Here is a 26,088-nt window from a genome sequence, read left to right as displayed (position 1 = left end):
CTCCATTGGAGACACAGGGAAGAACCACGCCACCATGGAACCAGAACTGCAAGTCTTTCCGATGATCTTGTACGTCATGCTCCACCACGAACACCAATGCCGGCGAAGACGACGACGGTGAGAACAGCTGCCTAGCACACAAGGGAGGGGGGGAGGAAAACGAGTGACACACACACATGCACAACACACACTCCACACATGCCATTCACACACAACCAGCTGCACAAGAAAATATTTTGTCCCTGGTAATTGGCTGAATAATGCAATGACAACAGGAATTGACTAAAGTGATTGTAATAAGATCAACACCAAAAATAATAAGTCGATGTGGCAATGCAACATATAGGTATAAATGTACAAAAAAGGAACACTGCCTGGCCATAGTTCACAGGGGCCACATGACCACAGGGCAAAGTCCAAGGCCCCACTTGATCCCTGCACCAATGTGGAGAGAACACTGCAGGGGCATCAGTTGGCAAGTAGGCAGGTACCTCAGGGGGAGGAGAGGGAACCTCAGCCGGATGCAGAAACAAGATCACTGGTTCTGGAGGGGGCAACATGCCCTGTGCTTGGTCCTGGGGAGTGCAAGGCCACAGCCTCTGGAGTGGGTGTCTTTCCCACTGGTTCTGGAGGGGGCAACATGCCCTGTGCTTGGTCAGGGGGAGTGCAAGGCCACAGTCTCACGGGTGGGTGTCTTTTCCACTGGTGTCCAGTGTAATTTTCAAGGCAGGCCTGCCTTGCTGGCTGCTTTCAAATTAAAGTTATATATAAATTCGACTTTGGAATGAAAAGCACTTCTAAAGTCTTAAACTACCTTATTTTTACATATAGGTCACCCCTACGGGGTGCCCTATGTGCCCCTAGGGTTTGATGCCATGTAACTATGAGCAGGGACCTTATAAAAATTGTTTTGTAAGCCCAGGTGAGGTAAAATAGCCAAATGTGTTTTTCCCTTACTATTGTGAATGGCCTCCATAGTTTAAAATAGGGAGACTTTATTTTAATTAATAAAGTCCCCTTAAGTGTCAGATACCTTGTGTTTGGTATCAAATTAATTTTTATAATAAATCCTACAACTTACAATTGTTGGATTTAATATAAATAGTTCAGGTAAAGTGTTTTAAAACCCTACCTAAAAGTTGCCATCTTTAGCTCTGAACTGCCCTTCTCTGATTGGCCAGTCTCTGGCAGCCTGGCCAGGCTGCCATGATGAGCTGTGAAGTGGCCTGAGCTGAACACAAAGGATGTACTTGGGGGAGGAGCTCTGCCTCAGCAGAAGGGGAAGCAGGAAGGCGGGAGGGTGGCAAAACTGGCCTTCAAAGGCAGGGAAGGACATTTGGAGCAGTCCAGCACCTCCCTCACATCCTGCAACCCCAGACAATTAGGTGCCCTCTTCTTTAGATTAGGAGAGGGCAGGAGATGGGGTGTGTTTATGATTTTTTAGCCACACCAGCGGGTGGGCTCAGTCAGATCCAAAAATCACTTTCAGCCATGTTGGATTTTTGAGGAATGTTGCTCCCTGGAATTGATTTTTGCCACACTTCCCAGTAAGTGGTCCTCACAGGGGGAAGTACCCTGCCTGTGATTAGATACCTAGGACCCCCCTGTTTTTCACCCAGGAGAAAGGATAACTATGGAAGAGCTGCACCCACACCTCAGATCCCTACAATGAAGAAGAACATCAGAAGAAGAAGGACTGCCCTTCTGGACCCCTGACCTGCACCTGGACACTGCACTCTGAAGGAGTGCACCAGCTGCACACTTGGGCATCACCACAAGAAGGACTTTGTCTGGCTTCAACTGGTTCAAGAAGGGACTCCCTGTTTGCTATTGGTGAAAAACAGCTATCCAGAGTCCCCTGCATCAAACCCTGAAGAAACTGACCAGCTGACCACTGTCCAGTGGCCATTTTGGAGTTTGAGCCAGGTTCATCCTAGGAGTTGGAGTTCGCACCCTCAAGGAGAAACTCAGAGCTTCTGGAACCTTGGGGTGAGCTGTGGACTCCTAAAGGACCTTAAAAGACCTCCAGACGTTTGGAGAAAATTGGTCAACTTTTTGTAAATAGCTCCATAGAGGGACCGACCCGCCAGGGTGAGTCTAGTCGGCTTACCTCAACCACGTCCTGGTGAAGAAAATCACCAAAAAAGAGATTAAGGCGGTCATTACAACATTGGCGGTAAAAGCCGCATACTGCTGTGCAGAAGACCGCCAACACACCGCCGCAGCCACAGAAAACAGCCACTATGACCCACAGCACGTAATCCGCCAAAATTCAGACACCCACACAAGTCCGCCACACCAAAGGTCAGAGATAAACTGGCGAAAACAAAACCTCCACTGTCACGCCAACAGAAATACGCCCACACTATCACGACACACGAATCCACGCGGCAGTCTTTCAACCGCAGTATTCCATTGGCGGTACACATCGCCGCGCTCAAAATACACACACATTTACAAAACACAGCCACATTGGACAATTCGAAATACACACACCTGATACACATACACACACACTACTCCCACACACCCAATACAATATATAACATACACCCACATCACCCACAAACCCCTACGACCAAAAATCACAAACTAAGGCCAGAGAGAGACACCACCATCAACAATACTAGCATCCACAGGCACAGGCACACAACACCATCACCCACATAACTTCCACGCACCTCACACTACACACCACTACATATCAGCACACTTAGCACCCCACATACCACCCCACACATCACCTACACCACCCCATGGCACGGCAAAGACACCACAGGTTCTCGGAGGAGGAGCTCAGGGTCATGGTGGAGGAAATCGTCCGGGTAGAGCCACAGCTATTCGGATCACAGGTGCAGCACACCTCAATTGCAAGGAAGATGGAGCTATGGCGAAGAATAGTGGACAGGGTAAACGCAGTGGAACAGCACCCAAGAAATCGGGAGGACATCAGGAAGAGGTGGAACGACCTACGGGGGAAGGTGCGTTCTGTGGTCTCAAGACACCACCTGGTGGTTCACCGGTCTGGCGGCGGGCCCCCACCTCCTCCCCCACAACTAACAACATGGGAGGAGCAGGTCTTGGCAATTCTGCATCCTGAGGGCCTCGCAGGAGTAGGTGGAGGAATGGACTCTGGTAAGTCAAATCTTAACTATTACACCCCCCACCCTACCTGCATGCCAGCACATACCCCCACCCTCACCCTCTCCCCATCACTCTAACTCCTCACAAATGTCCCAACATCACAAACCACACATCCTAACCCCAAGCCCTGCATGCAACAACAAAGCATGGACACCCATCACTAAAGCATGCCCACTTCACACACCCATGCACCCCCCTAAACCATCATCACACAAGGTCCCACACAGGAATGCAAGCACTGGGTTACACGGTCACCCACCCATGGCACACCATGCCACACACAGATGTAATAAACATCCTTTTATACCCCTGCAGGACCCCTACCCAACGTCACCGGACAGGAGGGTCCACGCATGTCCACACCATCAACCGAAGAGGCCCACAGTGATAACAGCAACTCTGTCCAACTGGATCTAGATGACCAGCCCGGCCCATTGGGGACCTCGGGACAGTCAGTTCCCCACACCCAGTCACAGGCCACCACAGAGCTTCCCCCCTCTGGAAACACCAGCACAGCACCCACCCAGCGGGCCCATACCTCCGTCCCCAGGACACGTCAATCAGCAGTGTGTCCACCACTACAGGGAACCCAGGCTAACCCACCACCCCAACAACCACAGGGACCTGGGGGCAGTGGTAGTGGGCAATGGTCCAGGGAACAGAGGCCCAGGAACACAGGGGAACTGGGAGGGCTGCTGTGCGACAGGGGGCGAACAGGCCCAGGGAACCCACTCTCCACGAGGCCCTCTCCTCTATCATGGGAGCCTACCACCACTCCCAGGATACGATGGCAATGGTACTGGCCAAGTTTCAGGAGACCCAGCAGCTGCAGGAGGAACAGTATATTGGCTTCAGGGAGGAACTAAGAACCATCAATTCCACCCTGGGCACCCTCGTAGGGGTGCTGAAGGAAGAACTCAACACCAGGAGGGACACTGTGGCACTACAAGGGGCCCCTGACACTAGCCTGGACGATGAACTGCCCACCTCTTCCACCGGCGCTAGTGGACAGGAGACACCACCACACCAGCACCCCACCCCCTGCAGAGAGAGAACCACCTCGCAAACGGTCACTGAGATCCAGGAACAAGACAGAGAACGATGCCAAGACCCCTGCCAAGAAATGAGACCACCCTGATTGTCATCCTACTGTCCCAATTTGTCACCCTGTCCATCCTTAAACTGCCCCAGCTCCACTTCCTATGCCCATTTGGGCAATGCACCTGTGAGACTAATAGACTGGACTCTGCCATGGACATTCCTCCACCATCACCCCTCACCATTTTGCTACGCCCTCCAATTTTGAGCACTAAAATAAACACCCTTAAATCACAAAACAATCTGGAGTCAGTCTGTGATTTCGGAATACTGTATTAGCAATTACTGTGGCAAAAAGCTCTTTCATTTGTAATGTCAACATACCTATGTCACACAGCTCTAGTCCATGAGGAATCAAAGCAGATGTCACACTGTGGGACACAGATCAGTGAAATCGTAAGGGAAAGTGACAACTCAGTGACCATACACTGGGTGAAAATGACAGACAGTAGAGAGGTAGTAGTGTTTAAGTACATGTAGTAGGCAGGTTTGTATTCTTACCTGTGTTTCACTGGAAATATTGCTGGATCACTGAGTCCCTGTTGTCCATGTCTTCTTCCTCTGCTTCCTCGTCTTCACTGTCCACAGGCTCCACAGCTGCAACAACACCCCCATCTGGACCATCCTCCTGCAGAAAAGGCAACTGTCGTCGCAAAGCCAAGTTGTGAAGCATATAGCAGGCCACGATGATCTGGCACACCTTCTTTGGTGAGTAGAATAGGAATCCACCTGTCATATGGAGGCACCTGAACCTGGCCGAAGGTCCGCTCGATCACCCTCCTAGTTCGCCCATGGGCCTCATTGTGGCGTTCCCCTGCCCTTGTCCTGGGATTCCTCACTGGGGTCAGTAGCCATGACAGGTTGGGGTAAGCAGAGTCACCTGCAAATGGCGAGGGACAACTGTTAGACACACACTAACCCAGAGGAATATCCCCAGACAACCATTCCCACTGATAAGCTTCCAGGTGCTCACCTAATAGCCACACACTGAGCCTCTGGAGTTGACCCATCACATAAGGGATGCTGCTATTCCGCAGGATGTAAGCGTCATGCACTGAGCCAGGGAACTTGGCATTCACATGAGAGATGTACCGGTCGGCCAAACATACCATCCGTACATTCATCGAATGATAACTCTTCCGGTTTCTGTACACCTGTTCACTCCTTTGGGGGGGGACCAAAGCCACATGTGTCCCATCAATGGCACCTATGATGTTGGGGATATGTCCCAGGGCATAGAAATCACCTTTCACTGTAGGCAAATCCTCCACCTGAGGGAAAACGATGTAGCTCCGCATGTGTTTCAGCAGGGCAGACAACACTCTGGACAACACGTTGGAAAACATAGGCTGGGACATCCCTGATGCTATGGCCACTGTTATTTGAAATGACCCACTTGCAAGGAAATGGAGTACTGACAGCACCTACACTTGAGAGGGGATTCCTGTGGGATGGCGGATAGCTGACATCAGGTCTGGCTCCAACTGGGAACACAGTTCCTGGATTGTGGCACGGTCAAGCCTGTATGTGATTATCACGTCTTTCCTCCATTGTCGACAGGTCCAAGAACGGTCGGTACACCGGAGGATGCCGCCATTTCTCCTCACATGTTCCAGCGGACAGTGCCTATGAAGGACAACAGCGAGCAAGTCAAACAACTCAGAGGTACGTCCCCACAGCTTACACATAACACCAATCATAATCTAAAAAGTGGCCTGTATGTGTGTTGAGTCTAGTATGTGTGACGCAGTTGAAAATGAAGCCATGTGGGCCCCTGAAATGGCGGCTGCCTGACCTCTAAAGTGGGACAATGGGATGTGAGGTAACTGCGCTGGCGTTGTACACCGTCGCGGTAGGCGGTCGAAGACCGCGGCGCAATGCTGCATTGGTTAACATTGGACCCTATGGGTCCCAGGAGCCAATGGCGATGACGCCGGCGGTGATGGTACACACCGCTGCGGACGTGACAGCCATTTTCTATCTGTTCAATCACTCGATACCTGATCTTCGACAGGAGAGGACCTACACTGCAAGTGCTGCTGTGACCTCGGTCTGGAAGAGACAATGGCTCGAGTGTCTGGGGAAAGGGCCCCTGCCTTCACATCGGAGGAGTTGGAGAAACTCGTGGATGGGGTCCTCCCCCAGTACATGCTACTCTACGGTCCTCCAGACAGACAGGTAAGTACACTGGGAGCATGCTGTATGGGCTATGCCTGTGTGGAGAGGGGTGGATGTAAGAAGGAAGGGGGGAGAGTGCAGAGTGCATGAAACGACGGTGACTGCATATGACACATGGCAAGGGTAGGGATGGGGGCCAATCACTTTGACAGTACAGTTGGTAATAAGTTTCTCTTCCCCCTGTACAACTCATGTAGGTCAGCGCCCACCAGAAAAAATATATTTGGCGTGCCATCGCCAAGGACGTCCAGACCCTGGGGGTCTATCACAGACGGAGCACCCACTGCCTGAAAAGATGGGAGGACATTCGCCGCTGGAGCAAGAAGACGGCGGAGGCTCAGCTGGGGATCGCCTCCCAACGTGGGAGGGATGCCCGTCGCACCATGACCCCCTGATGTTCAGGATCCTGGTGGTGGCGCACCAGGAGTTGGATGGGCACTTGAGAGCATCACAGCAGACACAAGGGGGCGAGTACACTCTCATTTTGCTGATTTTGCGTGCAGTGGAGGGGTCTGGGTGGGGGAGGTGGGCTGTGGGTTTCCCTAGGCCAGGGCGAGTTCCGTAGGCAAGGTCCCTCCGTAAGGCAGGCCATGTGGCACCCCACCTCACCTCTGTAGAGTGCCAACTACACCTAGTCATGCCCCTGTGTCATCCATGTGTGCAGATGTCATCCATAGCCTAGTAAGACATTTCCCAGGAATTGAACAGTGGAGCCCAAGAGCGCGGCGTAGTGCAGGGGGCTTCTGTGTCTGTCGTGTCCGCCAACGGTAGCGGTAATGCATGCACTCAACATGTCTTTCTTCTGTCGGCCCCCCCCTTTTTGTGGTCCCCCTGTTCTTGTGTGCATTAGCATCATCAGGCGGAGGAGCAGTGGCACCAGAGCACGAGGGGGCTGCATCCCACATGGCCATGGAGGGCCACACTACGGAATTGGACTTCACCAGTGGGACGGAGGGCTAGGGGAGCTCCACGGCGGGGACAGGAGCTGAGACCAGTGACACGGACTCGTCCTCTGATGGGAGCTCCCTTGTGGTGGCAGCAACATCTGTGCCACCCCCATCTACAGGTACAGCCGCCACCCCCCCTTCCAGCACCGCCCTCCCAGCAGCCCCTCAGCCTTTGCCCTGTGCCCGCTCACCCGGGAGGGTGGGCATCACTTTCACCCTAGGCACCTCAGGCCCTGCCCCAGTCACCCCTGCTGCCCTCAGTGAGGAGGCCATTGACCTCCTCAGGTCCCTCACTGTTGGGCAGTCTACCATTTTGAATGCCATCCAGGGTGTAGAAAGGCAGTTGCAACAAACAAATGCATTCCTGGAGGGCATTCATTCTGGTCAGGCGGCCCTTCAGCGAGCTTTTCAGACTCTTGCCTCAGCACTGATGGCAGCCATTGTCCCTGTCTCTAGCCTCCCCCCTCCAACTTCCTCCACCCAGACCCAATCCCCTGTACCCCAGCCTATCCCAAGAACACCTCTAGACCAGCATGCACACACGTCAACACACAAGGAAAGCTCAGGCAAACATAAGCACCACACATCCCACAGGCACTCACGCAAGCATCATACCCGTGCAGACACACCAACATCCACTGTGTCCCCCTCCTCCTCGTCTCCCTCCTCCCTCCCAGTCCCGTCTACACTCACACCTGCATGCACTACCTCTACAGCCACTACTACCATCACCAGCACACCCACCACCACACCCCGCTCACGTGCAGTCACCACCCCCACTTCCATTCACACGTCCCCTGTGTCCTCTCCCAGTGTGTCTGTGACGCCCCCTCCCAAGATACACAAACGCAGGCGCACACCCACCCAACAGCCATCTACCTCACAACAGCCTCCAGCGCATGCACCTTCACCCAAAGTCAGCAAACGAACACCTCCTACAACCACAATCTCTTCCTCCACTCCCAAACCCCCTCCAGCTACCCGTCCCAGTGTCTCCAAAAAACGTTTCCTGTCCAACCTTGATCTCTTTCCCACACCTCCCCCACCCCGTCCGTCTCCTAGGTCCCAAACTAGCACCTCAGCCACAACATCTCCGGGACCAGTGGTGCCTGTAGTCACCGGAATCTGGAGTGCACTGGCCACCAGGGCAGCCAGTGTGGCACAGATCCACAGCACAGACAGTCCCCCACCTGTCAAGCATCAGAAGTTGGCCAGTGCCCGGTGGGAGAGGGGGAAGACCCCAGCCACCAAAGCCGCTCCCAGGGGTACAGGTGGGAGTGTGGAGTCAGCTGCGACACCTTCCAAGGTGGGGAAGGGGCACAAGAAACTCAGCAAGTCTGGGAAGAGCAGCACGGCGGAGAAGACCGCCATCATCCCCGCTGCCCAGGAGGCCACCGCCACCAGCCCTGCTGCCCAGGAGGCCACCGCCAGCACCAGCCCAGCTGCCCAGGAGGCCAGCACCAGCCCTGCTGCCCAGGAGGCCAGCACCAGCCCAGCTGCCCAGGAGGCCACCGCCAGCACCAGCCCTGCTGCCCAGGAGGCCACCACCAGCACCAGCCCAGCTGCCCAGGAGGCCACCACCAGCACCAGCCCTGCGGCCCAGGAGGCCACCACCAGCACCAGCCCAGCTGCCCAGGAGGCCACCGCCAGCACTAGCCCATCTGCCCAGGAGGCCAACGCCACCAGCCCTGCTGCCCAGGAGGCCACCGCCAGCACCAGCCCAGCTGCCCAGGAGGCCACCGCAGTCATCCACGCTGGGACAGAGAGGACCGCCAGCACAAGCCCCGCTGGACCATGAAGGACCGCCAGCACAAGCCCCGCTGGGACAGACAGGACCGCCAGCACAAGCCCCGCTGGGACAGAGAGGACCGCCAGCACAAGCCCCGCTGGGCTAGAGAGGACCGCCAGCAGAAGCCCCGCTGGTACATGAAGGACCGCCAGCAGCTGGGTCACTGCAAAGAAGCCCGCCGCTCCAAGCACCGCTGAACAGGGCACCGCCGTCTCAAGCACCACTGAACAGGGCACCGCCGTCTCAAGCATCGCTGAACAGGGCACCGCCGTCTCAAGCACCGCTGAACAGGGCACCGCCATATCAAACTCCATCCACTACCTCTGTCCTTAGCAGGATGAAGCACTCTGGGCACCATGCCCCTTCCAGAACCAGTGGAGAGATCCATCCACTACCTCTGTCCTTAGTAGGATGAAGCACTCTGGGCACAAGGCCCCCTCCAGAACCAGTGGAGACTGTTATCCACTTGAGAGACTGTGGCTTTGCACTCCCCAGGATGGAACAGTGGGCAACCCACCCACTGTAGAGACTTGAGAGACTGTGGCTTTGCACTCCCCAGGATGGAACAGTGGGCAACCCACCCACTGTAGAGACTTGAGATACTGTAGCTTTGCACTCCCCAGGATGGAACAGTGGGCAACCCACCCACTGCAGAGACTTGAGAGACTGTGGCCGTGCACTCCCCAGGATAAAGCAGTGGGCAGACCACCCACTTGTGAGACTTGAGAGACTGTGGCTTTGCACTCCCCAGGATTGAACAGTGGGCATGTGGCCCTCTCGTGGATTTGGCGTCGTGCACTCAAGCGGCTGAGGTGCCCCCCCTTCCCCTCCCGCTGAGGTGCCTGTTTTCTTGCTCTCTGATGCCCTTGCAGTGTTCTCTCCGTCATGGTCGGGGATCTTGTGTGGGCCTCGCCCATACCATGTGGACCCAGTGTTCCACGGACTTAATTGGAGCACTACCTGTACTACTATGCTTGGTGTATATTTTGTTAATGGTGTGTATATATATATATTTTTGCCTACTTGATTTTAATATATTACAATGGTTACACTCATTTTCCATTGTCTTTGCATTCTTCGGGGGGGTTGGGGATGTAACGGTGATGTATCAATATGTATTAGTGTGTGTGTTGTCGTGGGTGAGGGTGGGGGTGGGGGTGTTGCGTGTTGCATGTGTGTGTCCCTGTTTTTCTCTCCCCCCTCCCCTCTGTCGTAGGTGCAGTACTCACCGTGGTCTGCGCCACCGGAGTTCGTGCTCCTGGTAGGGGAGCAGGAAGACTATTGCAGGGAGAATTTGGAGTTCTGGGTCCATGGTGTACTAGTTCCTCGTGGGGTGTGTAGAGGTGAGCGTTTTCCCTTTGGAATCCTGTTTCCGCTGTGTTTTTATCTGCGGTTAATGCGCCCCCGAAAAGGTGGCGGATTGGTAGGTTGTGATACTGTGGGCGGTACATTGTCCTCCGCCTGTCTGTTGGCGGTGACCGCCGCGCTGTTTGTTTGTACCGCCGTGGCGGTCGGAGTGTTAAAGTGGCTGTCTTTGTTGGCGGTTTCTGCCACGGTCGTAATTGCAACATTTTTACCGCCGGCCTGTTGGCGGTCTTACCGCCACTTTAACACCGACCGCCAGGGTTGTAATGACCACCTAAGTCTGAACATAGAAAGTTGACCGGGACCTCCTGCGCAGTGTATCCGAAAAGGGCTCTAAGGACGTCGGATCAAGATTTAGGTTTGGCCCGGTCGAAGGATTTTCATCTCAAATAACTGTCTAAGCCCAAACTTAGAAATCTTCACCGAGGTCTTCAAGTAAACGACTAAGTCCGAAGGTAAACTTTTGACTGAGGCCTCTCACTTGCTGTCGCCGAGCAGGGCTCCATCACGGTGGGTCTTTAACTTTGACTTTGCCCCGGTCGAGGTGCGATCAGATGACCAGATTAGCACTATTCATTTCTATGCACTAAAAAAACTAATTCTTTAAAAAATCATATCTCCGGTTCCCCTTATTCGATTTTATTAGTTTTGGTGTCAAACTAAAGATAAAAATATTTCCTATTACTGTTCTGTGATACTTGAATGCTTTACACACTTTGGCCCTCATTACGACCCTGGCGGTTGGTGATAAAGTGGCAGTAATACCGCCAACAGGCTGGCGGGAAGTACCACCAAATTATGACTATGGCGGTGATATCTCCGAAAGACAGACAATGTACCACACCGACCACCAGGGCGGAAACAACAGCCACCACGGCAGTAGCTGCCTACAGCCAGGTGGAAGACAAAGTTCCACCCACCAGATTATGACAACACAATCTGCCACCTTTTCCATTCAAAAGCCTGGTGGAAACAGAGCACAGAAGTCAAAGGACTCTCCATTGGAGACACAGGGAAGAACCACGCCACCATGGAACCAGAAATGCAAGTCTTTCCGATGATCTTGTACGTCATGCTCCACCACGAACACCAATGCCGGCGAAGACGACGACGGTGAGAACAGCTGCCTAGCACACAAGGGAGGGGGGAAGGAAAACGAGTGACACACACACATGCACAACACACACTCCACACATGCCATACACACAACCAGCTGCACAAGAAAATATTTTGTCCCTGGTAATTGGCTGAATAATGCAATGACAACAGGAATTGACTAAAGTGATTGTAATAAGATCAACACCAAAAATAATAAGTCGATGTGGCAATGCAACATATAGGTATAAATGTACAAAAAAGGAACACTGCCTGGCCATAGTTCACAGGGGCCACATGACCACAGGGCAAAGTCCAAGGCCCCACTTGATCCCTGCACCAATGTGGAGAGAACACTGCAGGGGCATCAGTTGGCAAGTAGGCAGGTACCTCAGGGGGAGGAGAGGGAACCTAAGCCGGATGCAGAAACAAGATCACTGGTTCTGGAGGGGGCAACATGCCCTGTGCTTGGTCCTGGGGAGTGCAAGGCCACAGCCTCTGGAGTGGGTGTCTTTCCCACTGGTTCTGGAGGGGGCAACATGCCCTGTGCTTGGTCATGGGGAGTGCAAGGCCACAGTCTCACGGGTGGGTGTCTTTTCCACTGGTTCAGGAGGGGGCAACATGCCCTATGCTTGGTCCTGGGGAGTGCAAGGCCACAGTCTCTTGAGTGGGTGAACGCCTGATAGGTTCTGGTGGGGGCAGGCCGCACAGCAGCCCATGGAGGCTCGGCCCCTGCACCCTCCAATGGCTGCACTGTGGTGGTGGTCAGGGAGGCTCCTGCTCAGCCGCTGCACACTCCAATGGCTGCACTGTGGCGGTGGTTGGGGGAGGCTCCTGCTCAGCCCCACTTCCCCCTCCGATGGCTGCACTGTGGTGTCGGTTGGGGGAGGCTCCTGCTCAGCCCCTGCACCCTCATATGGCTGCACTGTGGTGGTGGTTATGGGAGGCTCCTGCTCAGCCCCTGCCATCTCTGATGGCTGCACAACCACGGCTGGGGGTGGGGGCTCTGTGCCAGCTGCTGGTGCAGGCTCCTTCCTCTTCTTGGTGGCTGGTGCAGGCTCCTTCCCCTTCTTGGTGGCTGGTGCAGGCTCCTTCCCCTTCTTGGTGGCTGGTGCAGGCTCCTTTCCCTTCTTGGTGGCTGGTGCAGGCTCCTTCACCTTCTTGGTGGCTGGTGCAGGCTCCTTCCCCTTCAGTAATTATGGCCTGGAATCCTTTCCACCATGTGTAGGTGCTGCTGAAACTAGGCCTGTGCACTGTTTGGCTGAGGTGTTTGGCTGGGTCCTTCATACCCTGGCCATACGTGCAGGACGGGGAGGAGGGGTAGGGAAGAGGTCAATCTGGGAAAGAAAAAGCTTTTTAGGGACATGGGGGGAAGAGGGAGAAGTAATGGGAGTGGCGGATGAGGGAGTGGTTGTTGGAGGTGGTTGTCTACTGGATTTGGGTGCAGGTGCATGGGTTGTATGCTGTTGTGAGGTGGATGGCTGTTGGGTGTCTGAGTGCTTGCGCTTGTGTACTTTAGGAGGGGGACAAACACGGTTAAAGAGGACACAGGGGACATGTGCATGGATGTTGTGGAGATGTCTGCCAGTGAGGTGTGTGTTCTGCTTGGTGTGGTGATGATGCAGGTAGTGGATGATGATGTAGTGCATGCAGGTGTGAGTCTGGACGTAACTGGGTGGGAGGTGGAGGGGGAGGAGGAGGAAACAGTGGAAAAGTGGATGTTGTTGTGTCTGCAACTGAACGGTGCTTGTACCTGTGGGATGTGGTGTGGTGCTTGTGTTTCCCTGTGACACTCTTGGGTGTTGTCTTGTGTGCATGCTTGTCTGCCTGTGTGCTTGGGATGGGTTGGGATTGAGGAGAATGGGACTGGGAAGTGGAAGTTGGAGGGGGGACGGTAGAAACAGGGATAATGTATGTCATCAGAGAGGAGGCCAGAGCCTGGATTGATCTCTGTTGGGCCACCAATCTACTGTAAATGCCTTCCAGGAATGCATTAGATTGCTCCATCTGGGCTGCCATCCCCTGGATGGCATTCACAATGGTTAACTGCCCTACAGAGATGAATCTCAGGAGGTCAATAGCCTCCTTACTCAGGGCAGCAGGGCTCACTGAGGCAGGGCCTGTAGTGCCTGGGGCAAAGGAGATGCCCACTCTCCTGGGTGAGCAGGCATGGGCAACTCGCTGAGGGGCTGCTGGGAGAGTGGTACTGGTACAGGGGGTGGCGGCTGTACCTGTAGCTGGGGTGGTCACAGAAGTGCCCGCCACCACCAGGGAGCTCCCATCGGAGGAGGTATCAGAGTCTGCATGTCCCCGCCAGTCTCCGCCGTGGTGCTCCCCTCACCCTCCGTCCCACTGGTGCCCTCAGCGCCGGTGGACTCTGCCTCCAGGGTCCTGTGGGATGCAGCTCCCTCTGTCACCGGAGCCTCTGCTCCTCTGCCAGATGATGCTAATGCACATAAGGACAGGATGACAAAACAAGAAAGGGGGGGAGAGAGACAAAGGTTACACTGGGTCAATGACTGCAACAACACCACATTTGGCGTACACAGCACCCTCACACACAGGTAACAGGCCTACGCACTATGCATTGCACTACCAGTAATATTGCTAGCCACCAAGGTATGAGGAAGAGCACACACCGCCAACTACAGCACACCTGGGACCCACGCAGCCCTGACCAGCAGTGGATGCTAACAAGCTAGGTAGGCAGTATTTCCCCTTCAGACCCTTAGCCACCAGAGGACCTACGCTGCTATGTCTGGCCTGGCCTAGGTGCATCCACTGACACACAACCACCACCCGGATACCACACCTCCAGCCGTGACCTTCAATGATGGCCACTGTGCTCACCCCCTTGTGGCTGCTATGATGCCCTCAAGCGCCCACCGCCAGTATGTGGCCATCAGGGAGGTGAGGGTCCGACGGGCACCCCTTCCTCGTTGGGATGCCATCCCTAGCTGAGCCTCCGCGGTCTTCAATGCCCAGAGTCTCAGATCCTCCCACCGTTTTTGACAGTGGGTGCTCCACCTGCCATAGACCCCCAGGGTCCGCACCTCCTTGGCGATGGCACGCCATATACCCTTCTTTTGATGGGTGCTGACCTGCAGAGGCAATACAGACAGGAGAACACCATTGGACAAACAGTCCAGCCAGTAACATGAATGGCCCACCATACCCGTTTCCATCACTACTGGCACACACCCAGCCCAGCACACAATGTGTACCCAGCCAAGAGGACATCCCTACCACCTCACACAATGCCTTCACACACAACTCCATGCATTCATGCCTCATGCATCGTGCCCACAGTGTACTCACCCGTTCGTCTGGAGGCCCATACAGCAGTCCGTACTGGGGTAGGACCCCATCCACCAATCTCTCCAATTCCTCTGACGTGAAGGCTGGGGCCCTTTCCCCGGTCATACGGGCCATGGTAGGTTCCAGACACAGGTCACAGCAGCATATGCAGTGTAGGTCCTCTCATATGGAAGGTCAGGAAACAAGTGAGGAATCAGATAGAAAATGGCAGTCACGTCCACGGCGGTGCATACCGTCACCGCCGGCGTAGATCACCATTGGCCACTGTATCCCAATAACCAATAGGGCCCAATAACCAATGAGGAGTTGCACTGCGGTTCCCGACTACTTACCGCCACGGTGCACAATGTCAGCGGCATTACCTTACTTCCACATGTCCCTCCACACAGGACAGGTGGACGCCATTTCAGGGGGGGGACAGGCCTATGGAATAATGCTGTGTCACAGGATAAATAGGCACATACTCCAAAAATTACACTGTCCCATAACATGTTTACAGATTGTGGACTACTGTTGTGGCTCCATTGTTGAGTTTGTGACAACCTCCTCACTCTTTTGTCCCTTAGATACCTATCGCTGCGGATTAATAGGAGATGGAGACATACCCCGTGTACAGACCCCTGGTGGACTTGGCTACACTGGAGGACAGGCACATTATCCTCACCTATAGACTGGACAGGGCCCAATCACAGAGCTGTGTGCACAATTGGAGCCTGACCTGATATCTGCTATCCGTCAGCCCACTGGGATACCCCCTCTTGTGCAAGTGCTATCAGTTCTCCATTTCCTGGCAACTGGTTCTTTTCAAGTGACAGTGGGCTTGGCAGCAGGAATGCCACAGCCAATGTTCTCAATAGTGCTGACAAGAGTTTTGTCTGCCCTGATAAAACACATGTGCAGCTACATTGCATTCCCCCAGGATGAGGACTTGGCCACTGTGAAGGCCGGGCTTTATGCAATGGGACATATCCCCAATATAATCGGGGAGACTGACGGAACACATATTGCATTTGTTCCCCCCCGCCAGAATGAACAGGTGTTCAGGAATTGTAAGAGTTTCCACTCTATGAATGTGCAGATGGTGTGCTTGGCAGAACAGTACATCTCCCACGTCAATGCTAAGTATCCTGGGTCGGTGCATGATGCCTTTGTCCTGAGGAATAGCAGCATCCCAAATGTGATGTCAAAACTACAGAGGCACAGGGTGTGGCTAATAGGTGAGCCCTGGTTCCCACCCAGGATATGTTGGTATATGCCTATGCTGTTGGCCAGATAGGATAGTGTGTGGCTAAATGTTGTCCCTCAATATTTGCAGGTGGCTCTGGTTACCCAAACCTATCATGGCTGCTGACCCCTGTGAGGAATGCCAGGGCAAGGGCAGAGGAATGTTATAATGAGGCACATGGGCGAACCAGAATAATCATTGAAAGGACCTTTGGCCTCCTGAAGGCCAGGTTCCGGTGTCTCCATCTGACAGATGGATCCCTGTGCTACTCACCCAAGAAGGTCTGCCAGATAGTCGTGGCATGCTGCATGTTGCACAACCTGGCCCTCAGACGCCATGTCCCTTTTCTGCAGGTGGAGGAAACTGGAGATGCACCTGTGGCAGCAGTGGACCCTGTGGACAGTGAGGATAAGGAAGCAGAGGATGAGGATGAGGATGTGGACAACAGAACATCTGTAATCAGTCAGTACTTCCAATGACACACAGGTGAAACAGTACAACTTTAGATGTCAATGACGGTTGTATTCTGTGTGGCATTGGCATGCTGGTATTTCCAACTTCTATGCCCACTTACTATTACCTCTGGTTATTCATTTTGCAGATGTTGGTGATTTGACAAATACTCCTGGTGTAATCACAACAGCCAGCTACAGGTCATTGATGCTATGCTCATTCTATGTGCAGTTCATTTGCAATGGTTGTACCTGTTTCAATCAATACGTATTTGAAATACATGACGTACTCGAAATCGATTTATATCAAAGGGTGTTTATTGTAGTGCTAATATATAGGGGATGGGGGTATTGTTCCAGTCTGTTTGTAGCACTGGTGCATTATCCAAGGGGACATAGGAAGGGGAGCAATGGCAGTTCAAGGTGGACAGGGCGACTGAGTGGCACACAAGGGGGACAATCAGGAGAGTCTCATTTCCTGGTGGGGGTCTTGGCAAGTTTCTCTGGCTTCTGTCTGGATTGCATGGAACGTTTGGGGGTGGTTCACCTTCTGCAGGGGAGGGGTGCTGGTGGCCTGTGAGTCCTGTGGCAGGGCCTCCTGGCCACTAGCAGCAGTGGAAGTGAAAGGCTGTTCAGATGACTGGCTAGTGGCTGGGGCCCGCTGGTGTGACACTGCCTCCCTCATAATGTTGGCCATGTCTGCCAGCACCCCTGCTATGGAGATCAGGGTGTTGTTGATAGCCTGCAAGTCCTCCCTGATCCCCTGATACTGTCCCTCCTGCAGCTGCCTGTTCTCTTGCACGTTGTCTAGGATCTGACCCATCACGTCATGGGAATGTTGATAGGCTCCCAGGATCTCAGAGAGCGCCTCCTGTAGAGTCGGTTCCCTGGTCCTGTCCTTCCCCTGGTGCACAGCAGTCCTCCCAGTGTACCTGTTGGCCTGTGCCTCTGTCCCCTGAATTGTGTGCCCAGTGCCACTGACCCCAGGTCCCTGATTGTCTTGTGTGTGAGGTGTGGCCTGGGGTCCCTGTACAGGTGGGCACACTGCTGATTTATGTGTCCTGGGGACAGAGGTTTGGGTACGCTGGGTGGTGCTGTGGTGTTGTTTCCTGATGGGGGAGGCTCTGTGGTGGTCTGTGATTGGGCTTGGGTAACCGGCTGTCCAGTGGTACCTGATGGGCCAGGTAGATCGTCCAGATCCTGAAGACCAGAGTTACTGTCATCACTGTGGTCTCTTCAGTTGGGGGACTGGATTGTGCTGGCACCTCCTCTCCAGTGACTTTGGCTGGGGTACCTGTGGGGATGTAAATGGTGTATTATGCTTCATATGTATGACATATTGTACATCCCTGGCTTCCCCTCTATGGTTTGTGTTGCCCTGCCAACTTTTACTTGTGTATGTTGGTGTATGGTGGGTTTGTTAGTTTCCCTATGCTGTGCATGCTTTAGTGATGAGTGTCCATGCAGGCTTGTGAAGGGTGTCCATGCATTGGTACAGCATGCAGGGCTTGGCATTGGGATTAGAGAGATGTGATGGTGGAGTGTGCAGGATGTAGTGGAGTGATGGGGGTGAGGTATGTGATGGCATGCAGGTAGGGGGGTGATAAGTGTTGAAAGTTGACTTACCAGAGTCCAGTCCTCCTCCAACTCCAGCCAGGCCCTCAGGATGCAGTAATGCCAAGACTTGCTCCTCCCATGCTGTGAGTTGTGGAGGAGGAGATGGGGGTCCACCGCCAGTCCTCTGGATAATGAGCTGGTGTCTTGCTGCTATGGAACGTACCTTCCCCCGTAGGTCGTTCCACCTCTTCCTGATGTCGTCCCTTGTTCTGGGGTGCTGTCCCACGGCGTTGACCCTGTCAACGATTCTCCGCCATAGCTTCATCTTCCTGGCTATTGATATCTGCTGCACCTGTTCTCCAAACAGCTGTGGCTCTACCCTGACAATTTCCTCCACCATGACCCTTAACTCCTACCCAGTGAAACGGGGGTGCCTTTGTGGTGCCATGGGTGTTATGTGATGTGTGTTGGTGAGGGTGTGTTGGGTAATGTGTTGGGGTGTGTGAAGTGGGGTGCGTGAGGGATGTATGGATGTATGTGGTGTGTGTATGTAGATGTGGAAGTGGTCTTCGTGTCAGTCTCGTGCCAAATGATTTGTAATCTTAAAGGGTTGTGAGTAATGTGGGTGGGAGTTTTATAGTGTGTGTGTGTGGTGTGTGTATGGGTGTCAGGTGTGTGTTGTTTGAATTGTCCAATGTGGTGTTGTTTTGTCTGTGGGTGTCCATTGTTAGGGCAGTGGTATGTACCGCCAATGGTTTACCGCCATTGAATGTCCGCTGTGGTGATTCATAATGTGGTGGGCGTTGTTCTGTTGGCATAACGGTGTGGGTTTTGATACCGCCACTTTATCACTGAGCTTTGGGCTGGCGGATTTGTGTCTGTGGCTCGATTCTGTCAGATTGGTGTGTGTGTCATAATATGGTGAACGGATATCCGCCGCCACCGTGGTAAATTGGTGGCCGTCAGCGCGGCGGTAAGTGGGAATTACCACCAGGGTCATACTGAGCGCCTTTGTCTCCTAAGTTAAGCCTCATCGCTCATTGCCAAGCTACCAAGGGTTGAGCTGGGGCTAATTTATTGAGACCTAACTGAACCTATTGGGGGTTAGTGGCCTACTGCTAAGTGTAGGTACTTACCTGCCCTTACCAATAATCTACTTTCCAACAGTGAGAATGTTACACATGTGAAAACAGAATTCTGTGGATTGGCACACATCTCACATGTTGATGGAGCCAATGATGGTACCCTTGTAGCCTTGGTTCCACCGCTTGGCACTGATCAGGTCGATCGGAACAGGAAAAACTTCCATTCTATCAATATCCAAGAAGTGTGTTTGGCAGACCTGTACATTTCCCGAGTCTGTGCTCAGTATCCGGGTTCAGTCCAGGATGCCTTCATCATGCGGAACAGCACTATTCCACAGCTGATGACACAACTACCCAGAGAGGACCTGGCTCGTTAGTAAGTTGCATATGTCATGTTGTATGTATGTACCATTTCTGCTGTTAGTGACACTTTGCTCTGTACGCATGGCTGCACACGTCACCTTGCCTTACAAGGGTATCTGTGTGCCCAAATCGTCCCTGGTTATTGATACCAGTGAGAAACCCAACTATGCCAAAGGAAGTCTGTTTCAACAAGGCACATGGGAGAACTTGCCGTGTCGTGCAGCAGGCTTTTGGGCTCCTGAAGGCGAGATTCCGTAGCATTGACAAAACAGGTGGAGCCCTCCTCTACTAACTCTCAAGAGTTTGTAAGGTCATTGTCACCTGCTGCATGCTCCAGAACCTTGCTTCGAGAAGGAATACCCCATACATTCCTGATGAGGGTGACCTAGCAGTGCCACGTAATGAGAATCCTAAAATGCCGAGTGAGGATGACAGTGATGAAGATGAAGGTGGAGACATATGGACAGATCTCATCAATCAATACTTCAGCTGAGTGTAAGTACCTGATGTTTTGGGATTACTCTGGCTGCATGGGGTAGTGTACGGGTCATGATATGTTGTGACGGATATCTATCTTGCTGTGACACAGGTCATTTTATACAATGCATCATAAAGCCCAGTTTTCCTGGCTACATCAGACATAGTGATGTCCCTCTCTTGAGCACCTCCTTTGGTTTGTGCAGTCATATAGCACTGTCAATGGAACTACAGATGATTTGACTGACTTGTATTTCATTAATGCCTTTGCCTGCCTAAAATACTTGTATGTGACTTTTACCTTCCAGGTATCATTCCCATGCCATCCTCAAGGGGACATTTCAGAGTTGTGTCATTGGCAGGTGGACAATTCTAGTCTGACATGGGCCATGACGTGGCTCCAGGTACTGTTAAATACAAATTTGGGTTGTGTGGGTACCATGTCCAGGCTGCCTGAACAGTGGGAGGGGAGTTACTTGAGCTTGAGAATGGACCGGTTTACCAATGGTCTCATGTGTTTGCTGATGTGCCCTTGTGACATGTCATTGTGGCCCAGCCTTACATTCTCCCCCCATATTGTTTTGACAATGTTACTAAATGCCCTGTATGTCGCGGGTTTCCACATTGCAGGCCACAGTGGCAGTGCCTTTACACTGACATAAGTGTGTGACATGGCAGTGGATGCCTAACCATTGTAATGTGATGGGCCTCTGACTAGGGACCGTTGTACTGTCCTCTGTCTGTGTCATGGGGTATGTAAAGTTGGATAGACATAGGGCCTGATTACAACTTTGGAGGAGGTGTTAATCCATCCCAAATGTGACGGATATACCACCAGCCGTATTACGAGTTCCATAGGATATAATGGACTCGTAATACGGCTGGTGGTATATCTGTCACATTTGGGACGGATTAACACCTCCCTCCAAAGTTGTAATCGGGCCCATAGTCTTGGCATGGGATAAGGCTCATGCCGAGGACAATATCTACCTATCTGGCATTGCATTTTTCTGTGTTCAGGTGGACAGTAGTTTGGGATATCTGTATGAGTGAATCAGTGTTTGGCCATTCTTGGCTATTACAGCCCAGACATGTTTGCACCCTTTAGGCTGTACAGTGCAATGAATAAGTTTTGGGTGACAGAGCACTTGTGTTTTTGTGCTGGTAGTGATACTCAGCCTGACCCAGTCTGTGATCTGTCTCTCCTTACATTGACATTCTTTCATATGCCTGATTAAAATCACATGCTTTTCACATTGTACATCTCAAAATATTCCCAAATAACACTATTGGACATAGAGAGAGTGCTAATTATGTTTATTTACAGAAGTTCTTAAGTCAAAGGTGCAAAATAATGAGAAATAAACAAACACAGACAGTGAAGGGAACAGCCATGGTGGATGTAATCATTAGAGTAGCTGCCACAACTTTTGAAGTCTAAAGCCCAGTGTCCAACTATCCTAGGAAATGGAAAGTGTTTGTAGGAGAGTCAACAGAGTGTATCTGTGGCACACATAGGAGTTCAATTAGTAAGAGGTTACTTCCTGGCAGTGGATGAGGTCTTGGAATCCGCACCTCCTGGATGCTTGGGTTGACATCCCTGCTTGTGGCACGGGGACTATTTAGCTACAGAGGCAGGGGTCTCAGAGATAGGTTCTTCCCATGGCAGGGCCTCCTTCCATGCCTGCCCCAGATGTTGAAAGAGCTAATGTTACGGGGCCAGTGGAAGGTGTGTCTTGTCCCCTATCCCAGCTCAGGATGATGTTGATGTTCCTCACCACCACTGTTATGAAAGCCAAGGTGGCATTGTGGGCCTCCCACTGTTGTAAATTTTCCTGGTGGTAATCCCTCTGCAACTGCTTCATCTCCCTGAGTTCGACAAGCAGCAGGCCCACCACGTCTTGGGATTGTTGGTATGCTCTCAATAATTGGGTGATGGTGTCCTTGCCAGACCCATCTCCAGCAGCCTCATGCTGCTGGCCCACACCATCCCTCACATGCAAACTACCCCCACGTGCCTGCGCCCTTGGCACAGTTTGCTACCTACCACTGGGGCCAGGTCCATCATTATCCAAGGTGTCTAGGTGAGACTCATGTACCTGTACTGGGGGCACACAGTGTTGGAATCTGTCCTCAGGAGACAGGCTTGGGGGTAACTAGTTGCCTGAGATGTTGATGCAACAGTGCTGGGAGGACTGGTTAGGGTGAGGCTGACCGGTGTCAACTGACCAGGTTCCCCAGATGGGCCAGTGCCATCCTGAACATCCACACGTCTGGGAGTTGTATCCTCACTGAGGGCTTCATCCGGGGGAAGGGGGGGTTGGCAGTCTCTGGGGGGCTCTCCATGTTCCCAATTGCAGATAGACCTATTGAAGTGATGGACAGGATGTTACCGGTTGTATTGGGACATGTACATCCAAAAGTTTACAGTGACTGTAGTTTCATGGCAAATACACATTGCCCTTGCATTTTTTCCTTCATGTGAGAGACACTATGCTAACAACTGTATGGACCTGACATTTGAGGTGATGATAAATTCTATTTCGAATCATCTTGCTACAGGTTATGTGAGTATCTTGGTGCTTGCTGACTGTTCATGGACTCCGATTATTCCAGCAGTGAAGTGTAATCAGTGGCTGGGCATGATGTGGCTTAGGTCATCTTGGGACCTAGTAGTCTGTCATGCTTGCGGATCCAGCACCATGTAGTTGAACATGTTACTTGTCAACAAGTTGTCAGTGCATTGTGTATTTGTAAGCTGCCACATGCGTTTAAATGAGGCATCTTGGTTCTTTTGTTTGTCTGTCTGTGATGTTGCACACAGGTTGAGCTGTCCTTATTGTCCACACTATTTTCATTTTGGCTTATCTATTCAAGATGGATCTAGTTGGTTAGACACATCTCTTGAGTGTAACATGATCTGTTAGTTGTTCCCAGGTAGGTAAACTTCATTAGTGATTTGACAGACAGCAACACAATGTGATTGTGGACATTGGCCTGATGATTAGAATTTTTTAGTACTGGCCCTCCTGGGCTTTCAAGCACTGTTCCACCAACTACTACATACAACATACATGTATCATCCTCTCAGTTGCATACATTTGTATTGTGAGTGGATGTGGGAGGATGTTAGTACAAATGCACATTAGGCAGGGATTTTGCTTTGGGTAGACAGTGCCTTGTGGCCTTAGCATTGCTGTCTTAGCCTGTCCTCCCCCACAGTATACAGATGGGATCCTCACAGGTGAGTAGAGTTCAGTAGCTGAATGGAGGGAGAAGGGTCATAATAGGTGAGTACACATTTGTGGCTGAGATGCGTGACATACCCAGTGCCTTCTGGCCTTAGCATTGCTGTCTGGGCCTGTCCTTTCCCCACAGTATAGAGATGGGATCCTCTTAGGTGAGTTCAGTTCAACAGATGAGTGGAGGGAGAAGGGTCATAGTAGGTGAGTACACATTTGTAGCTAAGTGGAGTGACATACCCAGTGCCTTTTGGCCTTAGCATTGCTCTTTTGGCCTGTCCTTTCCCCACAGTATACAGATGGGAGTCCCTCAGGTGAGTACAGTTCAGTAGCTGAGTGGAGGAAGAAGGGTCATAGTAGGTAAGAACATATTTGTGACTGAGTGAAGTGACACACCCAGTGCCTTCTGGCCTTAGCACTGCTATCTTGGCCTGTCCTCCCCCCACCAGTATACAGATGGAATCCTCTCAGGTGAGTACAGTTCAGTAGCTAAGTGGAGAGAGAAGGGTCATAGTTGTGACAGGTGGGAATTCTTTGAAAGGGTACTGTGTCTTGGTATTGGTGATAGTCGCACGGTGCCTGCTGAGAGTTGTAGTGTTGTCAACCCATGAGGTACACCTGGTTTACTGGTATGTTATCTCCCCAAGTGGGTTTGCATTGAAATTTTGGAGGCCAGACAGGGGTCTATGGACAGGTGGTCACTGGGCTTTTGAATGGGGTGACATTCTAGGTGGGTAAAGGTAAGCAGTGGGCATGCATGACAAAACATTTGGGGGACACATTTGGTAGTTTTGACTTACCCAACTCGACTCCCCCAGGTATTCCTGTCAAGCCCTCAGGATGCAGGATGACCAAGACCTTCTCCTCCCGTGATACGAATTGTGGGGGAGGAGGTGGGGGTCCACCGTCAGTCTTGTGTACCGCCAGCTGGTGCCTGGTGGCCATGGGACGGACCTTTCCCCCTCAGGTCATTCCACCTCTTCCTAATGTCATCCCTTGTGCATGGATAGCTGCCTACAGAATTCACTCTGTCGACTATTCTTTGACACATTTCCATTTTACGGGTGATAGTGTTTTGCTGGACTCGGGCTCCAAATATCTGTGGCTCTACTGTGATGACTTCATCCACCATGACCCTTAACTCCTCATCGGTGAATAGTGGGTGTTTTTGTGGTGACATGGTGGTGTATTAAAGGTGAGGGAACATGGACAAAAAAGTGATGATGATTTTGTAGCTGCTGTGTGATGAGGGGCTGGCATGCACTGAAGTGTGAGCTAGCAAATATGTGCTTAGGGGGTGCGGATGTGTGGCTTATGTGAGGTGAAGTGGTGCCTATCCTATTGTTTGCTCTACTGTTGTGTTCTGCGTTGTGGAGGCAGAGGATTGTGGTATGTGAAGGGGTGTGTTTTAAAGTGTGGTTAGTGGGTGTGTCGAGTGTGTCTATGTGTGTCAGCTGTGTAGTGTTCCAATCTATTCAATGTGGTGTATTGTATTACAGTGGGGAGCAGCAACCGCTGTGGTTCTTGCCGCCATTGTAAGACCGCCATGGCAATACCGCCATGGAAATTTTCAGGTTGTAGTAGGGTCAGTGGTTGGTTGGCAGCCTGTCAATGCGGTGATCGGACTGCCTCTTTCTCGCCTTCCAGGATCCTGGCGGAGTCGGGATTTTAGCTTTATTTTGGTGGGCTTGGGTGGGTAACTCGTAATACGGCGGTCTGTATGACCACCGACATGGCGGTCTTCTGGCAGCCGCCACCGCGGCGGTCTTGCTGTCAGTCTGCCAAACTCATAATCAGCCCTTTTATGTGATGGCCTGGATCAATCTGGTAAAAGAGGTGAACAGACAAGGATAGAAGGTTTCTATACATGTGGCACATGCAAAACCTATAGGTATAGTATTAATTGTAAGTCAATAAAACTTTCAAAGGAGGGTCAGATATATACAATAAGGAAACATCTAACGTGTAACACAGAATATTGTATCTATGCTTTGGGTTGTCCGTGCCAGAAATATTACATTGGCAGTACAATACATAAAGCAGAGAAATAGGTAATGGAACATCTGTGGGCCATACATAATGAAGATAAACAGTATCCAGTGGCCAGGCACTTTAAATTGGTACATGGAAAGAATACCAATCTCTTGAGGTTTTGTGTATTAGACTGTATTCCCATCTGTAAGAGGGGTGGGAACAGAGTACAGGAGTTGAGATGCCTCGAATCCAAACTCATTATTAAATTTAAAACTTTACACCCACAAGGTTTAAATATGGACAAAGTACACTTGGGGTGAAATGACCAGAAATGAGATAGAGTCTTTGAATTTTAGATGGACTACATAGCAGTTACGGACTTGTATTTATGATATTTTCTTAAATGTGTGTTTTTCTTTTTGAATTCTAGTTTTTAGCTGTATAGGTTAGGCTGTTAGTGTTTTTTCACTTGATGTGAGTATGTTTACACCTGTTTCTTCAATTTTCTTGTTGTTGTCTTTACAGGGAGGATTTGAGCCATTAATCGGAAAAAGAAAAGGAACGCAAAAGAGCCATTTGCGTCTGTATTGATTAGAATTTTGGGCAGGGCTAGGAGTAATGTTTAATTTGGGTTACATGGTGCCAAAATATTTTTTCCATACTTTTTTCTGTTCAATCTAATTTTGTCTATCTTTGGTAGGTTTTTAGGTGCTTTGGTGCGCCTCCGTGGCAGTAGGGAATTTGACTAGTAATATGTAATCTTGACTGGGGATTATACA

The sequence above is a fragment of the Pleurodeles waltl genome, chromosome 1_1 (assembly GCF_031143425.1).
Source record: "Pleurodeles waltl isolate 20211129_DDA chromosome 1_1, aPleWal1.hap1.20221129, whole genome shotgun sequence".
In the NCBI taxonomy this organism is placed as follows: domain Eukaryota; kingdom Metazoa; phylum Chordata; class Amphibia; order Caudata; family Salamandridae; genus Pleurodeles; species Pleurodeles waltl.
The sequence above is the reverse complement of the archived record's forward strand: the minus strand, read 5'-3'. Positions refer to the sequence as shown.